We start from the raw sequence: 21,315 nt of genomic DNA on the forward strand, positions 1-21,315 counted from the left end.
AAAAAAAAAAAAAAAAAAAAAAATGCAAGGTGCCAGCTGGCAGCAGGGCAGGTGCAAGGGGAGGCCACTGCATTATGGGACCTGCATTGCCTACTAAGTAGCTAATGCACAACTGCTAGTTGTCAGCATGGGAGACGTTGAGTGCATATGAAAGAGAAGATAGTAAGGGTTCTTGGGATATTTGCAGCATATGGAATTTATGCATTCGCTCAATCGATCAATTGCTTTCCAGAGTACAGAGTGATGAAATAACAAAGGCAAAGCTCAAAGAGGCTTAAGAAAACCAAGCAGTAGTGAACTGAATAAAATGACATGTAAAATTTAGTCCAGGGTGATTGACATTGAAAGTAAGTAGAAGTATGGTGATTAATGGGTCTAATGGGCTGCAGGAGATTCTTCCCCTGACTCTGGGATATCTTGAAGAACAAACAGATTATTGTACTTTATATGTTTAGTGTGGGTTTGTTCATTATATATTTAGTGTGTGATTGTTCATTAGATGTTTAGTGTGTGATTGTTCATTATATGTTTAGTATATGTTTGTTTACCACACAAACACTGTAGTAGAATTTGGCTGGGTCACAAAGAGAGCTACAGACAGCACAATGCAGCCAGGAGAATTGATAAGAAGACATGATGGTAGAAATACCCACAGCTGATTCAAAGACTTCCATGAATTTCTCTGTGTTTGTACTGGGGCAGAACATGGTTAGGGAAGTGAAGGGATCCTTTGGGTTAGCAAGTGGGTAGTGTTGAGCACCTACCCCAGCAAGCTGCATTTCATGATGTAAATCTGGGGAAACATTGGGAGATTTACATCTGTGCTTTAGAGTGGCCCTTGTAGCAGCCTCAGGAAGAAGAGCAAGAAGGAGATTATTAGAACATCAAGTACAAAGATGCTATTGCACAAAGAACTGAAGCCCAGACAATGGCAATGAGGGGGCAGCTTTCTGATTTATTTAGAAGACTAAATCAGCAAAACTTGGTAGTAAACCATTAAAGACAAGAAACAAGCCACATATAGTTACCAGATTTCCTATTTGGTTATATCTATATGTAGAGAAAAGAAGAACATATTGGAATGAAGAGGAATAAAAGATGGCTTTACAAAGCCCTCCAAGAGTGGTTTGGGAGACAGCTTAGTGTTAAAATGATGGTCTCAGAAGTGTGAAGGCCTGAGTTTGACCCCCAGAGCCCATATCAAAATCCAGACCTAATGGTACATACTTACATGCCCAGCTATGGCAAGATGGGAGGTGGAGACAGGCAGATCACTGGGAGCTTGATGGTCAGAAAGTTCTGCCTACTTTTCAAAATTCCAGACAATGAGTGAGCCTGTTTCATTATTCTCTGACCTCTAAATTCATACATGTGCATACACATGTCTACATCCACATGTGAACCTTCACACAGGAATACACACACACACACACACACACACACACACACACACACACACACACAAATTTTTGTTCCTCTTTGGTGCTTCATTCTCCTCTTAAAGGAGATTCACTCTTACTCATACTGTTACCATTGTTTAAACATAAACATAGGAACACAGCCCTCCATCCCTCCCTCCAGTAGCCTTCTTACTCTGTCTCTATCTCTTACTCTGTCTGTATCTCCCTCTGCTTCTCTCTGTCTCCCTGTCTCTTTCTCTATCTCTGTCACTCTGTGTTTCACTGTCTCTGTGTCTCTGTCTCTCTGTCTCTCTCTCTCTCTATGTACGTGTGTATGTTTATGGGCTGGACTCCAACTAGCCATGTGCCTTAGGAGGAGCTTGAACTTTTGATTTTATTATTATTATTATTATTATTATTATTATTATTATTATTGTTATTATTATTATTATTATTATTATTATTATTATTATTATTTATTATTATATTCTCTTACCTCCAAAATGCTGAGATATATAGGAGTGAACCAACAAACCTGCTTTTATGTGGCACCAAGATCCAACCCAAGGATTCCTGTGCACTAGGAAAGCACACAACTGAGCTACAATCCTGGGTATGGTCTATATATACTCAAAGCACAGGGCCATCCTATCTCTTGAGTTTGGGTTCCATAAAAATCTCTCACTTTGCTAAGCTTCTATCACACAAACACAACCTTCACCTCAGTGCTCTCTGTAACAGGATCAGGAAGAAGAGGCACAATAACAGATGGGGCCTGGATGCGTGTTCTCTGCGATGTCTTGCAATACTGCCAAAGTAATGCATTTGCATTGCCTACAATTTATAAGACAGGAGCACATGGAAAGAAAACTCAAGTTTCAATGTCTTCTTCTATGTGTATTTAAAATAATTAAAAAGTACTGGAAGGCATTGCTTACCTGCTCTTGAAGAAGACAAATGTCCTTGCTGTACAGTTTTCTTTCAATATCTACGTATGCTATTTAATTAACGTTTGTTTCTTAACTTTTTTCTTTTAAAAAGTCATTTATTTGAGAGAGGGTTTCTCAGTGTATCCTTGCCTGTCCTGAAACTCACTTTGTAGACCAGATTGCCTTCAAATTCACAGAGATCCACCTGCCTCTGCCTCCCAAGTGCTGGGATTAAAGGAGTACACCACTATTGCCTGGCTAACTTACCTTTTCTCACTGCAAATAAAAAAAATATTTAAGTAACCTTACAGAAACAGCAACTACATCAACTACAAAAAATCTGAGTAATCATTTTCCTCTTGTCTTCCAATATTACCCAAAAGACTCCTGAAGGAAATCCTGGAAAATGAAATGTCGCATAATGAGGAAAGCCTGTGCACACTAAGCTCAGAGTTACAGTTGGTTCAACCATATGGGGTGAACAATCACTGATTTCCTGATCAGAGAGCCTGGAAAATTAATGTATGAAAGCTACTGGCCAGCACAGTAAAAATATTATTTCTTTCTCATTCCTTTTGGATCATATTTTTTGAGGTCCAGTATTATTTATAGTAGGAAAGAAAAAGTAATTTGAGAGTGGTTAGGATATTTGCTGCACATTAGGGAAAATATATATTTGCTTATGATTGCAAGTTCTTTTTTTAACCAAATCAGTGATATACTTGATTCAATCATTTCATCTGGTTATTAAAGGCCAGATTGCAAATTATATGAGTTTGACAATAGATTTCTTCTAAATTATGACTATATTCCAGTTTCTTCAGAAAGGAACCTCAAACTGAATATTGAATGTAGTAAGAAAGCATGGAATAATTATTTTAGCATGCATAATGTATAGGGGGACACTTATGTGCTAGTGTACTCTCAGTAGTGGTGAGGGAGTAAGGGATAGGATGAAAAGGGAACAAAGGCATTGATCTAGCATGTCTCTATGAGACATAATCTTGTTTGGTACTGAATTCTTGTTTGTATAACATCCTTCACTGTATACTTCCAATAATCATCTATTCCCCTTTGGAAATGCCATGTTTCATTATCCCACAGGTAAATGAACACAAATGACAATTTTATACTGAAAGAGTATAACTATTGAAGATGTATTTGTGTGCATTAGTGTTCATACCTTTGTTTTTCCCAGACTGTAGAAAGCTCAGGGATGCCTGTTACTTTGGTCTTCTACAATCTTAAGGTTCACTTCAGTCATGCAAATATCCTTTCTAATACAAGTAAAAGCCAAACTTTAATTTCCTCATGACAGTGGCTCTCAATCAGGGGGTAGGTGGCAAAGGAGGAAATACACAGCTCCCTCAGAGCCTTAAAGGAGCATCTAGAGACAACTTTTTTACAATGCAGGGACTCTAAAAGTATTTTGGATGCATAGGCATCAGAATGCAGTGATCTTCTCCACTATGTAGAGGAGTTCTATGACCAACACTGATGGATAATCTGGCCTGAACAAACAGCTTTTTTCTAGGTGGGTAATAGAGAAATGATAAGTCCTCTTCTCCCCTTAGCCCCACTCCAATGTTATCTCTAGCAACAGTCTCTAACCCACATGGGCTTAGGATAATAAAGGTGGAGAGCATATCCTTATAGTTGCTGTCTCAGATTTTTCCCTTTATGTGTAGAGATCACACTGTTAAGAAAAGAGAGAGTCTCAGTGGCTTTGTTTAAACAATAGGTATAGGTAGTGATGTACAGTGTCTTGTCAGGTCCAGAGTTTGGTATGTTCTCACCAAACTTAGTGAAAGAAGTTCTTGGTGTTGCTGAGTTGGAATTGGGTAAGAGGTGAGGGTTTTGAGCAAAAGACAATTAAAAATAAATGGTAAAAAAGGAAATGTGATTGTTATGGTAAAGTTAAATCATAGGGGATGTGACTGTTAGGCTCTTTCTCCTAGACTCATAGTGTAAGAAGTTGGGAAAAAGAGTGCAAAATATGTTGGGCGGTGGTGGCACATGCCTTTAATCCCAGCACTTGGGAGACAGAGGCAGGCAGATTTCTGAGTTCGAGGCCAAGCCTGGTCTACATAGTGAGTTCTAGGACAGCCAGGGCTATACAGAGAAACCATGTCTCGAAAAAACAAAACAAAAACAAACAAACAAAAAAAGAGTGCAGAAATAGTGTGGTCTTAAGAAGATGGTGCTATGCACAAGTTTAAAGAAAAATGGTCAAAGAGTGGCTGACATGTACACACAGAGGTGTACAAGTGTGTATAGATTGAGAGAGAGAGAAAAAAAGAATGGGATAATGAGAAAGCTTAGAAACAGCGAAGGGTTAACATAAGTGTGAGTTTGCTGAGCTGGGATAAAGTAGGTTTGTTCATAGGTTATGTATATGTGTAGTGTGTGTACATAAGCATCTATATGTGCATGTGTGCATGTATGTGTGTGTCTAGATGCATATAAATGTGCGTGTATATTTGTATGGAGGTGCATGTGTATACATGTGTGTACATGTTCTTAGATTAAAGTAAATGTACATGTACATTTGCATACATGTGCCTGAATACATGTTTATTCATGTACGTATGTTTGTATATTCAAATGTATGCGTATGTGTGTGACATGTGCCTTTGCATGTATGTGCAATATGTTTGCATGTGCATGTGCAGGAGTGTACATATACATGCTTGTGTGCATGTGATTGTATTTATGTGTACATGAGTGTATGTGCATGTGTGCAAATGTACATGTGTACATGTGTGTGTGCATGTGAATGTGTGTGTAGCATGTGAGTGTGCTGAAAAAGTTTATGGGGTATGCACATGTGTCTGTGTGGATGCATGAATCTGTGCAAGCATGGGAGAGGGCAAAGAAGAGTAAAGGGTGTCATATTCTATCATTTTCTGCCTGCTTTCTGCACCAACAAGGTCTGTCTCTGCACCTGGAGCTAGGCTAGCAAACAGCAAGTAGAGAGAAATCCTGCTCTCTCTCCCCCAGCTTCTAGGACTGCAATTTCAATCACTTGTGTTATCATTCCCAGTTTTTAACATTAGTACTAGGGACTGTAACTCAGGTCTCATACTTACTCACTAAGCCAAGTTCCCAGTCATATTCAGAGATTTTATGACTTGAAGAGACCTGTATTGGCTCTGGTATATTGGTATTTTCATAGTCCTCAAGGCTAGTCAATGAGATAATTATCTTTTCTGAGTAGAAAATAGGCTATATATGTATTTAGAATTACTACATGTTGTATTGTGCCTGTCTCTCAAAAGACTCTGGATTAAACATAAACAAGTTAACCGATAAGCCAGCTTCTAAATATCATTAATTTATTTTCAACAGTCATTTTATCTTTTCCTTGGTTCAGGTTGGGAGCAAGACAAATCCACTGTGGCATGAATTGAAAGTGTGGCCTATGTACACAGGCATGTGCTCACTAATAGGCATGTGCTCAAAGAATAGAGGAAGATGTTTTAGAATAGAAAAGCAAGCAAAGCCTGACTCCCCACAACAGGATCAGGGACAGTATCAAGACACCAAATATACACCTGCTGTCAGCTCCTAACACTGACTCCTTAGCACTGCCCCCACAATGCTCCCATATTCCAAATAGCTTTTCATGAGAGAGGGAAAAGTAAAACCCTCTGCATCTTGGGCTCATGTTCCCATACAAAATATGACTGGCTTCTTCCAGAGGTCACTAGGTTATCTACACATCAGAAAAATGGTTCATTGACTGTCAAATTAAGTAATATTTAGTCAAAACAAAGTTCATTCTTCAGCTATAACTGACTTCAGTAGACTATGTGGTTGAAGTATTGCTTTTGTTTCTTCCCATAATTCCAGAGGGTAGAATATCCAAGATTAAGATGTTGGGCGATTAACTCTTGCTCAGGACGCAGTTCCTAGCTTGAAGACAGCCTCTTTCTTGATTATTCCTTAAGGCACACTTGAAGAAAGAGATAAATTTTGACCTCTTTATTTTCTTATAGAACACTAAAACCATCACATTAGAGCTCATTGACTTAACTTTGATTACTCCCTAAAAACAACTACAAATACCATACAATGGTAGATTCAGATTTAACATGATCCAGGACAATTTGATCTATACCTTTTTTCCCCTGGCTTATGCATTTAAAAAAACTTCTCCACAAAAAAATATTTAATTCTATCCTACTCTTTTCAAAAGTCATAATTCATTCCAGGACCCTTTCTAAATCTACAGTCCTGGTCTCATCTGAAAGTCCAACATGGCTTAAACTTGGAATGTGATTCACCTAGAAACAAATTCCCTTCCAATTGTGAAACTATGAAATCTAGTTGTACTTCCAAGCTGCATTGGAAGGGCAGGCACAGGACAGACAGGCCTATTTCAAAATGTAATCATTAGGAGAATTAAGGGGTGGTGAGCCTCAAATACCTCTACAGTTTAGTAAGACAAATTCCAGTAGCTTTTCAGGCTGCAGAGTAATTCCATGCAGATTCATGCTTAGCTGGGAAAGCAGCTATGATCCAGCAGGACAACAATTCTGCCCTGGTAACTGTCTCAGATTGGGGTCACTTTCCCAAAGCTCTAGAAAAGTCTATTCCATGGATTCAATAGAAAGCTACTTGGGGAAAACTGAAAGCAAGCCAATGACCTCAGTTACTTCAGAACTGTTCTGGGATGGCGTTACTAGAATTCCCAATCACCAAAGTGTTAAAGATTCTGTAAGGTTGATTGATTGAGTGTAAGTTCTATGATCATGGACAACTGGAATATTACACAGACAAATTGTTATGAGCTATCTTTAGCTTCCTTAATAGCCATTCATTGCCCACCTCTGTGTTTGGCCTAATATCCTTGTAACTATTAGGTAAATACAATTAAATTACTTTTGGAATGCAATATAGACCATTAGTTTCTACCAAGCCAATAGCTAAGATGGTCATCAGATAACATTTGAAATTTGTAGCCGAGATTTCCCTACCTGATATTCCTATCAATGTATCTGTGAATATCTTTGCAACTTTCTTTTTCCTGTTACTGTAAGAACTTCATGAAACTGCTACCCTACTCCAACAAGGTACTTGGGGAAATGTGAACCATGTGCTCAGACTATGGTCACTCCCCTATATTCTTTGAGGCGAGAGCTAGGCTTCTGTGTTGATACTGTGATACTCTTGCTTTCATGGAACAACTGTGAGAGGCACTGCCATCCTGTCAAGCAAAAGGTAAGATGTCTGAGAGCCTTCCTTTATCTTGTACCATCCATTCAAGCTTAATTCTTTTTGTTTTGATATACTCTGACCAAAGGCATCTTAGGGGAAGAGAGGGGTTACCTGGCTTACATGTCTAGGTCATAGTACATTATTGGTAAAGTCAAGGCAGAAACCTTAAGCAGGATCTATAAGCAGAAACTGCTGAGGAACACCGCTGGTTTTCTTGCAGGTCTATGCTGACCTACCTTTCTTATGTGTCAAGGACTCTCTGATCAGGGAACAGTGCTGCCCAAAGAAGGCCTGTACCCATTGCATCAGCTAACAATCAAGACAACCTCCAACAGACCTGTCCATAGGCTACTATCTGGGCAATCACAATTGAGAGACACTGTCTTCTCACATGACTTCAAGCTATGTCACATTGACAGGCTAACTAGGGCATTATCTCTGCCCCTTTGCTTAAAAGGAACAATATTGTTTTGCTTATATAATTCATTAATGTCCAAACTACATGTGTTCTCTGATGATAGATTTCATCATTTTCTACTATGTAGGCTGTTTTTCCAAATCTTCATTTCTGCCTTCCTATAGCTTAACCATTACTTCCTTAGTTCATGCCTCTATCTATCTATCTATCTATCTATCTATCTATCTATCTATCTATCTATCTATCTATATCTATCTATCTATACATCTATATATCTATATCTATCTGTTTTTGCATTTCACTGGAAGTAGTGATGAAGGCCCAGAATAGACATTCAAAGCTTTACTTAGAAATACTCTGCTAAGGAGCTAACTTCATCTTGCACCTTTTACCTTCTATTAGTTCACAGTTTGAGGCACATCCTTGCCCTTTACAACAATCATTTTTCTAGTACCTAATAATGTTGCTCTATATCTCTCTACTGTGGTAGATTTGAACATCCACATTTTTAGCTACAATCATTTGTTGATCATGATGGCATGCCTCTCCTCTGATGAGACTGTCTCTGGTCACTTTCCATCTACCTGAACCACCACTGTAAACAACTCTCATGTTCATATTTCAAGCTTGTACCCAAGAACTCTCCCAGGATTTCCTTGCTCCCAAAGCAACATCCCATTTAAATTTTTTCTGTTACTGTCATTATGCAGCTGGAGCTAACTAATAGAAGTGTACTTTGTTCTGGTTCTAGATCACAGGAGTTTACATTGGAGTGCCAGCATGCTGGCTTCAGGAAGTATTCTCTCTCTGGATTCTGGTCACGAAGGTCCTCATTGTGACTTACATCACCTTTCAGCCCTGTGGAGCACCAAAGGGATTGGACAGGAATGACCAGCATCCTGCTAGAGGTCTGGTACTCGGCCACTGGACACAGGTGTCCGTCCATGTGTCCTGCTCTGCCGTATGGGCATCTGAATCCCAGTCCTCAAAGAGCAGAGGGGAACAGCTGTGTGTGTGTGTGGGGGGGGGTCCCTGGGCCTCACAAAAGCCAAGGACAGAGGTTCTAGCCTCTGGGTATCACAGGCAATGCTGGGCACTGCAAAGGAGCTGAGAATGAATTGGGGGCCCCAGAGCAGACTGAGCTGTTCTGGGACTGAAGGGAGAGAGGGGGCAGCTGCAGTTAGAAGTAGCTGAGCAGGCACATGGGGGTTCACGGTCCTGCAGCTGCAAACGCTGGGCCAACACGGTGTGTCTAGTTGAAAGGAGGCAATGCATGGTCCTAAGATGGTTTATTATAGAAACGAGAGAGAAGAGATAGGAAAATAGAGTCTGGCCATGGCCATGTGGAGAGAGAGAGAGAGAGATGGGAGGAGGAGAAAGTAAAGATAAGAAGAGTAAGAGGCTTAGAGGGAAGAAAGAGAAGAAGAAAAGAAGAGAGGGGGCAAATCGTCCCTTATATGGTGGGCTTGGCTACCTGTCTGTGGGGCGGGGCATACCTGCCTGTGGTCAGTTGACTGGGGGTGGAGTCCAGAAAGAATGTCGGGAGCTTGGGGCATTGTCTACGTGATAGATAGCACAGGCTAATGGAGTTCTAGGACTCATGGAGTCAACCATCTGTGTCTGGGAGCATGTCTCTACTGTTCTGTCCCTTGTGGAATCTTTCACTGGGTCTCTGGAAATTAAGATTCTCTCAAGCAAAACACAGACTGTTTTTCAGGGCCCAACACATAGATGAATTTTTATGAAGAGACAGTGGCACACAAAGAAGCTGCCCTTATATGGAGCCATCATTCTTGCCACCATCCTGCTCTATGAGCTCATTTAACCTCACAATGCCATCAAATGCAGTCTCATGAAGACTCATGCATCAAGGTCTGCACTTGTCAGGAAACACAGGTCAGGTCATGCCTCTGTGGCAGCTGGACATCTCTTAGCACTTGAGGTGAGTCTGAGACTGACCTGAGGACCCTAAGAGGGCCTGTTTTGGAACATATTCCCATACATCCTTTTGGAAAGACCCATAAGGTAAGGTGTGACTGAATAAACTTTAAAAAAAAAAACATACTATAATGCTGTATTTCTCAGGGGAGTTAACAGGATGACAAAATAAGTGTACCAGATTTCAAGAATTAAATACTTGTTTTGACTCATGGCTATAGATGTTTTGGTCCAGGGGCAATTGGATGCATACTTTCAGATTCAAAGCAAGGCAGAAGTTTCATGTGAGAGGGTACACAGTAGGAATGCTGTCTTATAAGTCTTCCTATACCCCATCCCATCTCTGGATTCTTTGGGGAAATGAGTCACATTTCTGCTTATATAATCCTACAACCTCTCTCCCAAATCAAAGTCCATTATAGCCAGAAAGCAGAAGCAAGGATGCTAGGGATAAAGGCCGCCTGTAATGGACATGTCTCTGTGACATCCTTCCTCCAAGCACATCAAGGGGCCAGTCTCTACTATCTCCCTATCACACCCCCAAATCATAGTCCATCAAAGAATTAACTCATCGATGAATCCTCATGATCCAATCGCTTCAAATCCTCACCCCTCAATGCTATAACACCCTATCCAAACAATAACAAATACTTCACAAATAATTCCAGATTCATGAAGCTGATGGTCAGAACACCACATACCATTTAGCACAAGCTCTTAGACACCCGAGAAAGCATAAACCCATGATTACTAGTAGCTGAAAAATGCTTTCCTTGAACCTTTAGATATAACCTTGAGAAGCTTCCAGGTTGAGCAGTATCTTCACAAAGTTGCTAAATATAAGAAACATAGCATCAAACAATTTAGAAATAGCACAGTAAATGAAACTCAGTAAAAAGTGACGCTAATTAAATGCAAATGGTCTTTGGTGTGTAGGGCAATTATCTCTCATTCAAACATTACATATGGAATATTGCAGGCATCATTTCCTTTATGAAAGGAAACAAATGCTCACAAATACACCATCAAGTTATCCAACAAAAATGGTCCAAACCTTTTGCCAATGGGCTGAGATCCAGCTGACATATTTCCACATATACTACACAACCAACCACATTCGTTACCCTTCAGCAGGTGTTTGAACATCATCATGAATGAGTGTGTTGCCAAATTAAAGATGTCCTCATCTGCTTCTTCATCTCTGGGAATATATCCCCATACAAAGAAGTTAATGCAAAAGTATTTTCCCCAGATAGTATTGAGTAGTATTAATGAATTTTTTCAAAAATAAGGTATGCCTTAAACTGAACTGTGGATTGTGGTGTTATGTGCCATTGCAGTAACAATGATCTAAAGGGAAACTGTGTGTGTGTGTGTGTGTGTGTGTGTGTGTGTGTGTGTGTATTAGATGACCATATATACTCAAATATGGGTCACAATGTTCTTGGTATGGGACTTCTCATGGAATAAAGTTTTCAGAATTCTACAAAGAGTTTAACAAAAGAAGAAAAGAGGAAAATGTTAATCAGGGAGTATGATAAGTGAATAGAGGAGTATAGGGGTTGGGGAGACAATTTACTATGACAACATGTGTATTTATTATTTCCCTCTTTCATCTGAGAAAATACTAGACAACAAGCAACCTAAGGAGGGAGGGTTTTTTGAAGATCATAGTTCACAAAGGCATACAGTATATCATGGCGGGTAAGGCATGGCTACTGTAGCATAATGTGGCTGGTCACTTTGCATCATCATGAGGATACAGAGAGCATAAAGCCTGGTGTTTGGCTGACTTTATTCAACCCAGGACCCCAGCACATTGGACCTTGATATCTACCCATACTAGGGGCAGTTTTCCTTCCTTAGTTAAACCTGTCTGTAAACATCTGCCTTAATCTGTGTACTATTTTACTATTTCCATGAAGGGACATCATGATCGTGGCTACTTGTACCAAGGAAAGCACTTAAATCTGGCTATATTTCAGAGGTTTAGTTAATTATCCTGTTAGGAAGCATGGTGCTACACAAGGAGACGTAATGCTGAGAGTTCTACACCCAGAATTGAAGGTACAGAGAAGAGAAGCATGAAGAAAGGGAGAGAGAACTACTGGGCCTGGCTTTGATTATTTCATAGCAACAGTGAAACACTTCCTCCAACACCTCCTAATCCCTGTCAAGTATTGTCATTCTTTAATTACCAAACATTTAAATATATGAAACTGTGAGGAACACTCCTATTTAAATCACCACACAATTCTTAAAGACAGAGCCAGAGGGATATTTCCATGTAGTTTAAAGTCCATCAAGTTAATAATCAAGATAAAGTGTTGTAACATGCTTATTGAACTGTCATCTAATTATATTTTAAATTTAATTTATTTGCATGTATGTGCCTAAATCCATGCATGTGCATCACAGGCATGCAAATGCCCAAGAATGCCAGAAGAGAGAGTATTGTAAACCCTGGAATCTGAGTTACAAATGGCTGTGACCTACCATGTGGGTTGGGATTCAATCCGTGTACACTGGAAGAGTAGTCAATGTTCTTTAAAAGTGAGTCATTTCTCCATCAATCTAAGTTTCTTTTCCTTAGACTTCCCTGATGGCTACTGTGTGGCATGATGGTATTTTGCACCAACAAAATATTCTGAAAGTTGGATGTCAGCCCCTATTAGGCCCTACAAATAAGTAGAAAATTTACCCACAAGTGGTCCTTACAGGAGGACAGTTGATCTCCCAGGCCCTTTTCCTTCCTCTCCCTCTTTTGACTCCTCCTCTGCTTTCTGTCTTAGAGGAGAACAAAACAGAATTACATCCATTTTCATTTTTACTTAGGATCAAAGAGTAGGTAATATAACTCAGTGAATTCTTAAAATAACTGAAAGTAATTTCTCAACAGAATCATTTGCCAACACCTTCAGTGTTTATATAACTGGCCTTGCCCTTTTCAGCACACCAGGAGACAATAGGGAGCTCCAACAGATAGAGCTTATTTTTTCTTGCTACAGTGCACATATTTTCATGTGGTAACATCTTAGGCATTGAGATATTTTCTTGCAAACAAGGACAATTTAAATGTTTGGCTTGTTCTAGCAGCTTCCAATGGCTGTCATCACTTCCTGTCATTCCCCCAGTGAGAGCAGAGCTGTCCTAACATGTTTTGTTTTATTTTATATACTTCCACTTCCAAACCAGAGAACTCTTAGACTATAAACTTGGGAGTTTTATGCCAAGCCAAATGACTTTTGACACATTTGTTTGACTCTGGTACCTGCTAATTGAAGTATTACAATTAAAAGACAATATTCTGTGTTCTAGGTTAGCTAAGATGGAGGGAGGGAACTCACTTGGCACTTAAAGGACCATTAGAAAGCTCTTTCAGGACACATAAAATGTGAAGAATGTTTTTTATATAATTTTATTTCTTAATCATCTCTAAAATAGTACTATGCCTGACATTTAATGACATGCTCGAAGCTATGAAATTTGGGAGACAAGACGGTGACAAAATTTAATAAATGGAAAGTTTCATCATTAGATGGGAGAAGCAAAGGTTCTGTGACCCTCTTTAGTGGCTCACCCCAAAAGCACAAGATGATTATAGCTAATTTATCCTGGTACTTTTGGTAACATAGTACCTGTGTGCTCCCAGGGAACACACTGATATTTTCCACTCAAAGCCTTCCCTTGTTTTATGTCTATGGAACTGTCTGCAAGACCTGATGCTCCAGTGGACCTTCTTATCCCCACCTACAGAACAGGGCTCTTATTCATAACACATTATTCAAAGGTTGCCTTTTCTCTTGTTGTTTTTCTCTTGAGAAAACTGGACATTTATTCAGAGATGGGCCAGAAAGTGTGAAAGGACACACCATATTCAGTCATATCACTTCATGAATCAACTCTGAAACTGAGTGTAATTTTTAAGATAAAATTCAAATTTCATTCTCCAGAGGAACTGAAGTGGGAGATGTCCTGACCTAACATGTATATATTATTTCAAGACAGTAGAAATAAGAAAGTTTAAAACTTATTATAAGATGCTACTCTGAACAATCACAGGCCAAGTTAGAACAAATTCAAATATCAGTCATGGTTTGGCCATATCGCTCAAGTCTGTTCCATGTTATCAGATTTCAAGGTGAACACTGGCAAGTAGCCCTCATTGCCTTGATTTGTTACCACTTAACTTTAGAAAATAAAATCTCACATTTGTAAGAAATACATAAATCAATATATAAGATATATGTGCTAGCTATAATAACAGATAAGTTTTATATACTTATTGTATCATATATATTCATACAGATATATGTAAGAAATATATAATATTTATATACAATGATGATATGGATACAGTATTAGAATATAGTTTTGAAAGATATCCCACTTTGATATTAATGTACCTTGATCAAATGAATTTATTATAAACTGAAATAGCACCCACTTTGACATATGCTACGCACATTCGTCTACTCCAGTCACATCCAAAATATCGGGGATAAAATCCTGATAAAGGATAAGAGGCAATAAGACTTCAAAAGGAGATCTGTGCCTCCTGACTAGACAGTCACTGGTATCCCCTAACTCAGACGTGTTTCAGATCAGTCTTTCTAATCATCAACACGTTCTCATATTTAGGCATAAAGGTACCCCAAGTAATGACTCGTTAATGGTTAAGATTGGGCATTGTTTTCTGGCAAACACAATGTTTCCAACTATCCTAGTTTAATACCAAGCTGTCCATAGCTTACAATTTCTCTCAAAGTATCTCCCTTGCTAGAGCTGGCAACAGAGATCATGTACATTCCTTAAGACAATAGATAGTCTATAATAGTTAGTTAGAAATGTTTTATATACTACAGAGTAATGAAGGGTTTCCCTCACTCAAGGACATTAGCTAAAAGTGTTAGGTCGGGACTCCCCACTGCCTGCCCTCTCCCTTACCCCCCACCCCCAACCAGAGAATTAGCAGGAAATGCTAGATTGTAATCTCCTGGTCATTGCCTCCAACAAGAACCAGAGAATTAGCATAGGAATATCTAAATACCTCAACAGGGAGGGCTCCACTCCTCTTCCTCCTACTTCACACCTAGCTACCAGACCCTGCTGACTTGGTGTGTGGGTCACTTGCCTAAGTGACTTCAGCCTTGCATCCCCTGCTGTAACCCCCACCTGCCTATGTGACTCTTGACATCTGCCCTGTTTGCTGTATGGTATCTAAGCCTGATTCTCACCTTGCAAAAATACATTCAGATCTCACACACCCTTGTGCAGGCTCTGTTTGTCATCTCATCGCCTACACCTTGACGACCTGACTAGGACCCCTGTTTCTCCCGTGGGTTGAGGGAGGCCCAGATCGGCCAGCCCGTGGCAGACATATTTGGAAATATTAACAACTACTGAATATTTGATAATACTATGCAATTATTGTTTAAAACATGAGGAAAAGCCAGGTATCTGTTTTATTTTACCCACAAGAAACTCCTTCCTACTCTGAATATCCTCAGAAAGATGTCCTACAGTCAGACGGCCATGTCCATTTCTCTTCTCAGAAGAACTTTGAGATCTAAAGGCTAAACTACCTCCGTCTACTATACCTGCTTTTTGGTTATAAAAAAATCACAAATATGAGTGCTTTCCAAAAAATGTATATTCAGCATAATTCTGGAGACTGAAAGGCTCGGGGTCTAGGGTGAGCCTGTTTTCTCTTAGATGAAAATTTCTTACAATGACTCTATCTTCACATGAAGGAAAAGGCAAGTAGGCTCTTTATCCGCTAATCCCATTAACAGTTATAAAAGCATTCATAAGACAGCATCTCTTTAATGTCTCAGAAGTAGACAAAAGCATAAGATTTACCTACTACTAACCACGTTCTCATTCAAGTGTCCACCTGCCTTCACTTCTGTACTATAAACTCCAAAAATCAGCTATGTGTTCAATCCTGAGCACTCTTCTCAGTATGTAATAAGGTCCTCATGTTTGTGTTTCTATAAGTGTATTTTCCTAAATACATTAATGGATGACTTTTTAATAATAACTTAAGGTCACATGATTACAATTAGGAGCGATATTAATGAGTTTGTGGGATTAACTACTATCCACGGTACAAAAACATCTCTAAGAGATCTAAAAGCTACATCAATCTGTGGGTATAGAAAAGCTTAGAGGGATGTTTGACTCTGTGTCCAGTTAGCAAAATAACAATTAGATATTCATTCCTGGGGACTTTGAACTCCTAGTCATTGGTTCTTGGCTGAATTTGCAGTGTCAAGCATGCATTTCCTCCTGTGGGACATGCTTTGAATACAAAGTAGTTGGTTATTCACATAACATTCATGCCACTGTTGTTGCATATGGCAGAGTTCACAGCTGGATAAGCCTGTTGATGGCTCTTCTTTCCCAGAAGCCTAGATAGTACGTTCTGATACTATGAAAGCTGTCCTGCTGGAAGGAAGCTTTCTAGTTAATGTCAGCTTGCATTTTCCATGTCCTGTGATAACAGTTTGTGATGTTAGCAGTAACAAGGCATTACCATAAAGTTCTAATGGGCACTGAGAACAATGACAATAGCCTGTGTCCTGGTTTGTTTTGTTTTTGTTATTGTGTTGTTGTTCCTTTGGTTGGTTGTTGGTTGGTTCTTTTGATAGGTGGTTCAATTTTTTGGCAATAGTCTGTGCCATTTGTGTTTGTGTTTTTGTTTTCGTTTTTGTTTTTTTCACTGTGAAAAAATGTTCATGACCAAAAGAAACATGCTTCTGAAAGGGTTTATTCCATCTTATACTTCATGTCATACTCTATAATTGAGTGAAGCCAAAGCAAGATCTAAACAACCATGGAGAAACATTTTTTATTGGTTTGTTCATTTGGTTCAATTAGCACGATGTCATCAATATCGTAAACCAGTGTAATGCCCTGTGGAAGAATCAAAAGATGAAGATCCCCTCTAACTAAATTATGTCACAGAGCCAGAGAATAAATATGCCCTTGAAGTAAAGCTGTAATGGTATACTGTTGGCCATGTCAGTTGAAAGCAAATTGCTTATGACCAGGTATAGAAAAAAAAGATATTTGCTAGGTCTGTATATCATATTCTAGAAGATATGTTAATCAAGTAAGGATACCACATCTGGTACAGCTGCTGCAATCAGATTAGTTTGCAGTAGTCAACTGCCATTCTGTAAGATCCATCTGTTGTCTGCATAGACAAACTGGATAATGAGGGCCTGAGTTTGGTTTCTGCTACTTGAGCACTATGGCTGCTGGGGAACATTTCTCTTTCAGTGCATACTTAGAAACCACTAGATGTTCCGTATGCATCTGGGACTGTTCAGTTTTGTCACTAAGCTCATGTTCTTCCTTTGTAGCTTTCTCCAAAGATGCAAGAATGAACCAGTCAGCATCATTATGTCCTTATTTTGTCCACATATGTTCAAAGGTTTGATACACAGAGTGACTAAACTCTTTACTCCTCACAAGAAATACATATGGGACATCAAAAACATTTATGTTGATAAGTTCCTTGGACACTTATATGGCATAGATTTTCAGTGCTCTCTATGGTACAGAGGAGCCTTCATTGACTGTAGATTCCATCTAGTTGGAGAATCTGCCCCAGATAATACTAAGCCTACCAGAAGTCTCAGTCTGGCACTACATGTCCAGATGGTTGCCAGAGAGCCATTGATGGAAGTTTGAAGCATTTGTTCTGATATCAGTGAAGCCATCAGCAGCACCAGAGTGAGCTAACTCAGGACAGGGAAGGCCAGGCCATCAAAGGGCAAGCTCACCTTCCTTCTGCCATCGATGTTTATCTGGGCTGCTACCAGAAAGTACTGCCCACAATCAGGATGAGTCTTCCCACATTGATAAATGCAATCAGGATTGTTATTGGAGTGGGAGACGGCTGCCTGCTCAGGTGATTCTAACTTGTGACAAGTTGACGTGATAAGCAACAATAATAGCCTGTTTTGTACTGTTTCTTCAGGAAAGCCAAGATCATTAACTGTCACTTGATCTGATCAAAATGCAGAGAAAGAGTCTTTGTGGAATGCCCAGCCATAAATGGGACACCCCTCCCCATGTCTCAGGGAATACTGATGAGGAAGTGGCAGAATTACTGTAAATGTTGTAGATCAGGTAGGAACCCTGTAAAGTGGTATCTTCTAGACATAACAGAACCAATACACTCATAACATCACCGCAGCTGTCTTTGCCTGCACAAGATCAAGCTAGTCATATCCAGTATGGAAGGTGAGGGGCTTACGAACTGCATTTCTACCCCAGGAAAGATTGACAGTTGATACCTGCTAGGAAAAAGAGAATAAGTATTTTTAGTGGTATGGCCACTGGTAGGTGGACTATGCTCCAGTGGATGGTCCAGCATTCATGAGTATATGGCAGCACACATTAAGCTCAGTGGGTTATGTTTAAAAGAGGGAGCTAGCAAGATATCTTAGCACTTAAGAACACACGTGGCTGTTACAGTGAACCTAGATCTAATTCTCAAACCCCATACTCTGGCTCCCAAGCATTGGTAACTCCAGTTTCAGGGGATTCTGCCCTTATCAGGCACCACACTGAGAAGTGGTTCACATACATATATGTAGAAAAATGTTTGTAACCATAAAATAAAAAGGCTTTGCAAGATGGGTCAGAGGTGAAGGGTAGATTCTGGAGAAGTTAGGGTGAATAGCGAATAGTGGGGATTAATGTCTTCTAAGTAAGTTCAAAATACATTATATGCATGTATAAAACTTTTAGAGTATTAATAAAATTATTGTATTAAAAGAATAAACTTTGGAAAGAAAAATTAAGTAGATCAAAGGACAATATTCTCAATGTTTGACCATGTCTCCTCTTTCTTAGATGGCAGAATCACAGACTGGGTCTGCAGGTGAAAGTGTTCACCACTTTTAACAACAGAACATTAACTCAGTGCCCTGTCATCCTCATTTTGATAAAATACACGCATCAATTGAGATAATGGAACAATACAGTTCTCAACCTATCTTCTAATCTTTACAAACCAGGAGATAAAAGATCCAAAAATGTTCTCATGTAAGCCATATCAAGAATAAAATAAAATAAGATTAACTTTTTTTTAGTTGTCATATTTATTTCATTTTTAAGTGTGTGTGTCAATGCATGTAACTGCAGGTTTTCATGGGCAATAGAGGCATAGAATGTGCCTGTGAGCTAGAAATAAGCCTGTATCTTCCGGACTGCTGAGCCATTTCTCTGTCCTAAAGTCAGTTCTTTTTAGGTATTTTTTCCATTGCCATTATTTCTCTTTCAAAGTAACCTGGGTTTAAGTCAGAGACTGGGGGCATATAAGGCATTAAAGTGGACTTCATCCTTATCTTGTTTGTCTCCTGTGTTTTCAGTACAGGCTTGCAATCCTTAATGCCTTCAGGAGATCTATGAAAACTGTGAGCTCAACTCTGGGTTTTCAGTGGACTATAGGGGCAGTAACTCAGGAATGTATGTGCCAAGCACAAGTTTGTGCAATAAGGGCTTGAACAGCCTCAGTCAGCCTCATCCTCTAAATACCACTTTTGTGAGCCTCTTATCACTGGAGATACTAAAAGTGCAGGTATTAAGAATCTTGACTTTCAACCATGGTACATTTAAGAGGGTGCTACTTACACAAGAGGGAACATTTAACATGCAACAACACTGCCTCTGCCCACATTCACAGAGCTCTCATTGAGGTCCCAGATGAACTGACCTAACGCAAGTCTTGATGAGGGAAGGGAGAACCAGGGAGTTTCAGGTACAGGGAAGGGGTGCAGAGAGAGCATTCTGCTTTATGGTGCTAATATGAATTCCTGGGTTTCTTCCAAACTACAGGAGATAGGGATCTCTATAGAATAAGATGTGCAAAGGCATATGAGCATCATCCATTTTCCTTTCCACACTGGTAATTGATCATAGGGCCCAGAGGAAATCAGTCTGCTTGACTTTCACCAGCCAGGCTAGACAGAGGTCACTATTCACTTTTCTTCTTTGTTAAGAAACTCAGTATCAAAATAATGGGCACTTAGGAGGGTCAAGGCCAAAAGGACTGTGTTTGTCCTTCTCTTTGAGAACTTTTGCATACATAGAGAGGGGACTAGAATAGTTTTCTCTGCCTTTCTTCATGACAAGGAACATAGATCTTTGACCTTCATTCCAATTTTTTTCTTCCAAAAATTCGTCCTAAAATTTACTGTATTTTCTCCAATACAATGAATACCCATGGCAAATGTTAAAGGAAGCTCCAAACCAGTAAGAGCTGTTCTAAAGTGCCTCGCTCAGTTTGGTTCACCCAGCTTGCAAAGAAAATGCCAGCATACTTATAAACAGACTGTCAAGTTGTCTAACTCTAGAACTTTCTCTAACAAAGCACATAAGCAAACCACAGCTGATCATCTCCAGAGGTAACTGGTCAGTAGCATGGTGGTTGAGAAAGGAATTTTCTTTTCTCCTGCTTGTCTCAGAGTCTAAAACAATAAATATTATACATGTACTTTAACACTAACATACTTAAAATATTTTTATTAAGTAGAAACTCATCTCCACCATGAACTTTGGTGATCTGGTTCACATCTTTTATCTAAAGTCTTAGACTTTTTCTTCCTACCTCTAGTCAGGTTAAAGAGTAGCTCAGACATACACTGGCACTATTAAAGATATTGAATACAGATATTAACCTGTAGCCAGTGATGACCTCTCCTGACAGATTTTAATATACCAACTTCTTACAGAGTTCATACAGTCTTTACATACTATCTATTATTCTATACCCCAAAGCTTGTGATTTGTTTAGTTTCAACCACTTGAAAATGAATTGGGGGTATATTGCACTGTGTTCAGAAGTAGCTTATGGCACTAGGGAGTATAATTATTCCCTGCCAGCTGGTAGGTTTTGCTGACAGCAGACAATACTTGTGTATACCTACACCTTATACAACTCTTGGCCCTTTCAGAGCAGCATACTTTGAAACAAAACTTAATGGAACCTATTCTAAAAATAGCAGCAGCTATAGACAAACAGAGAAGCATTAAATAAAAATGTTGAGAGGCATGGTGACACACAGCTATACTCTTGAAAGGTAACCTCCCAGAGGATCACTTTATCCCTTGGACCTTGGGGGTCACCTTGAAAAACACAGTAAAACTAAGTTAAAAAAAATCCAATTTCAGTTTGTCAAGAGGTCTGTAGAGATGGAGTGGAGAAAAAGAAAGATGTGTGAGTGCCAGCAGGTACATGTGTGTGTGACTTAGTGATGTCATTGCACAAATTCTGTGTTATGAGAACACACTTGCAGTTCATTCTGTAGGAAATGCACTGCATACACAGCTACCAGATGGTTTTGAATTAATCCTCAATCTAGATGCCATCCTAAGGAAGGGCTTAGGAGTG

The 21,315-nt window shown here is 39.4% G+C and overlaps 1 protein-coding gene and 2 long non-coding RNA genes across 11 annotated transcripts in view; 1 reads left to right on the top strand and 2 right to left on the bottom strand.

Moving 5' to 3' along the window:
• The window catches only part of LOC116095049 (EGF-like and EMI domain-containing protein 1), a 599,877-nt gene that overhangs the window by 364,760 nt on the left and 213,802 nt on the right, over positions 1-21,315 (bottom strand). The gene's annotated exons all lie outside the window — the stretch shown is intronic.
• LOC116095052 lies at positions 5,644-7,881 on the bottom strand. Its single transcript, XR_004120419.1, has 2 exons — positions 7,786-7,881; positions 5,644-6,284 (listed from the first exon to the last, which is right to left on the bottom strand). It is a non-coding gene; the product is annotated as an uncharacterized LOC116095052 (long non-coding RNA).
• On the top strand, positions 8,793-19,003 carry LOC116095051. 5 transcript variants are annotated; one of them, XR_004120416.1, is made up of 4 exons: positions 8,793-8,901; positions 9,685-9,909; positions 17,896-18,047; positions 18,777-19,003. It is a non-coding gene; the product is annotated as an uncharacterized LOC116095051 (long non-coding RNA). The 5 variants fall into 5 exon arrangements; XR_004120417.1 differs by lacking the exon at positions 8,793-8,901 and adding an exon at positions 12,324-12,458 and having other exon boundaries at positions 9,558-9,992; XR_004120418.1 differs by lacking the exon at positions 8,793-8,901 and adding an exon at positions 12,324-12,458 and having other exon boundaries at positions 9,558-9,909.

The sequence above is a fragment of the Mastomys coucha genome, unplaced genomic scaffold (assembly GCF_008632895.1).
Source record: "Mastomys coucha isolate ucsf_1 unplaced genomic scaffold, UCSF_Mcou_1 pScaffold17, whole genome shotgun sequence".
In the NCBI taxonomy this organism is placed as follows: domain Eukaryota; kingdom Metazoa; phylum Chordata; class Mammalia; order Rodentia; family Muridae; genus Mastomys; species Mastomys coucha.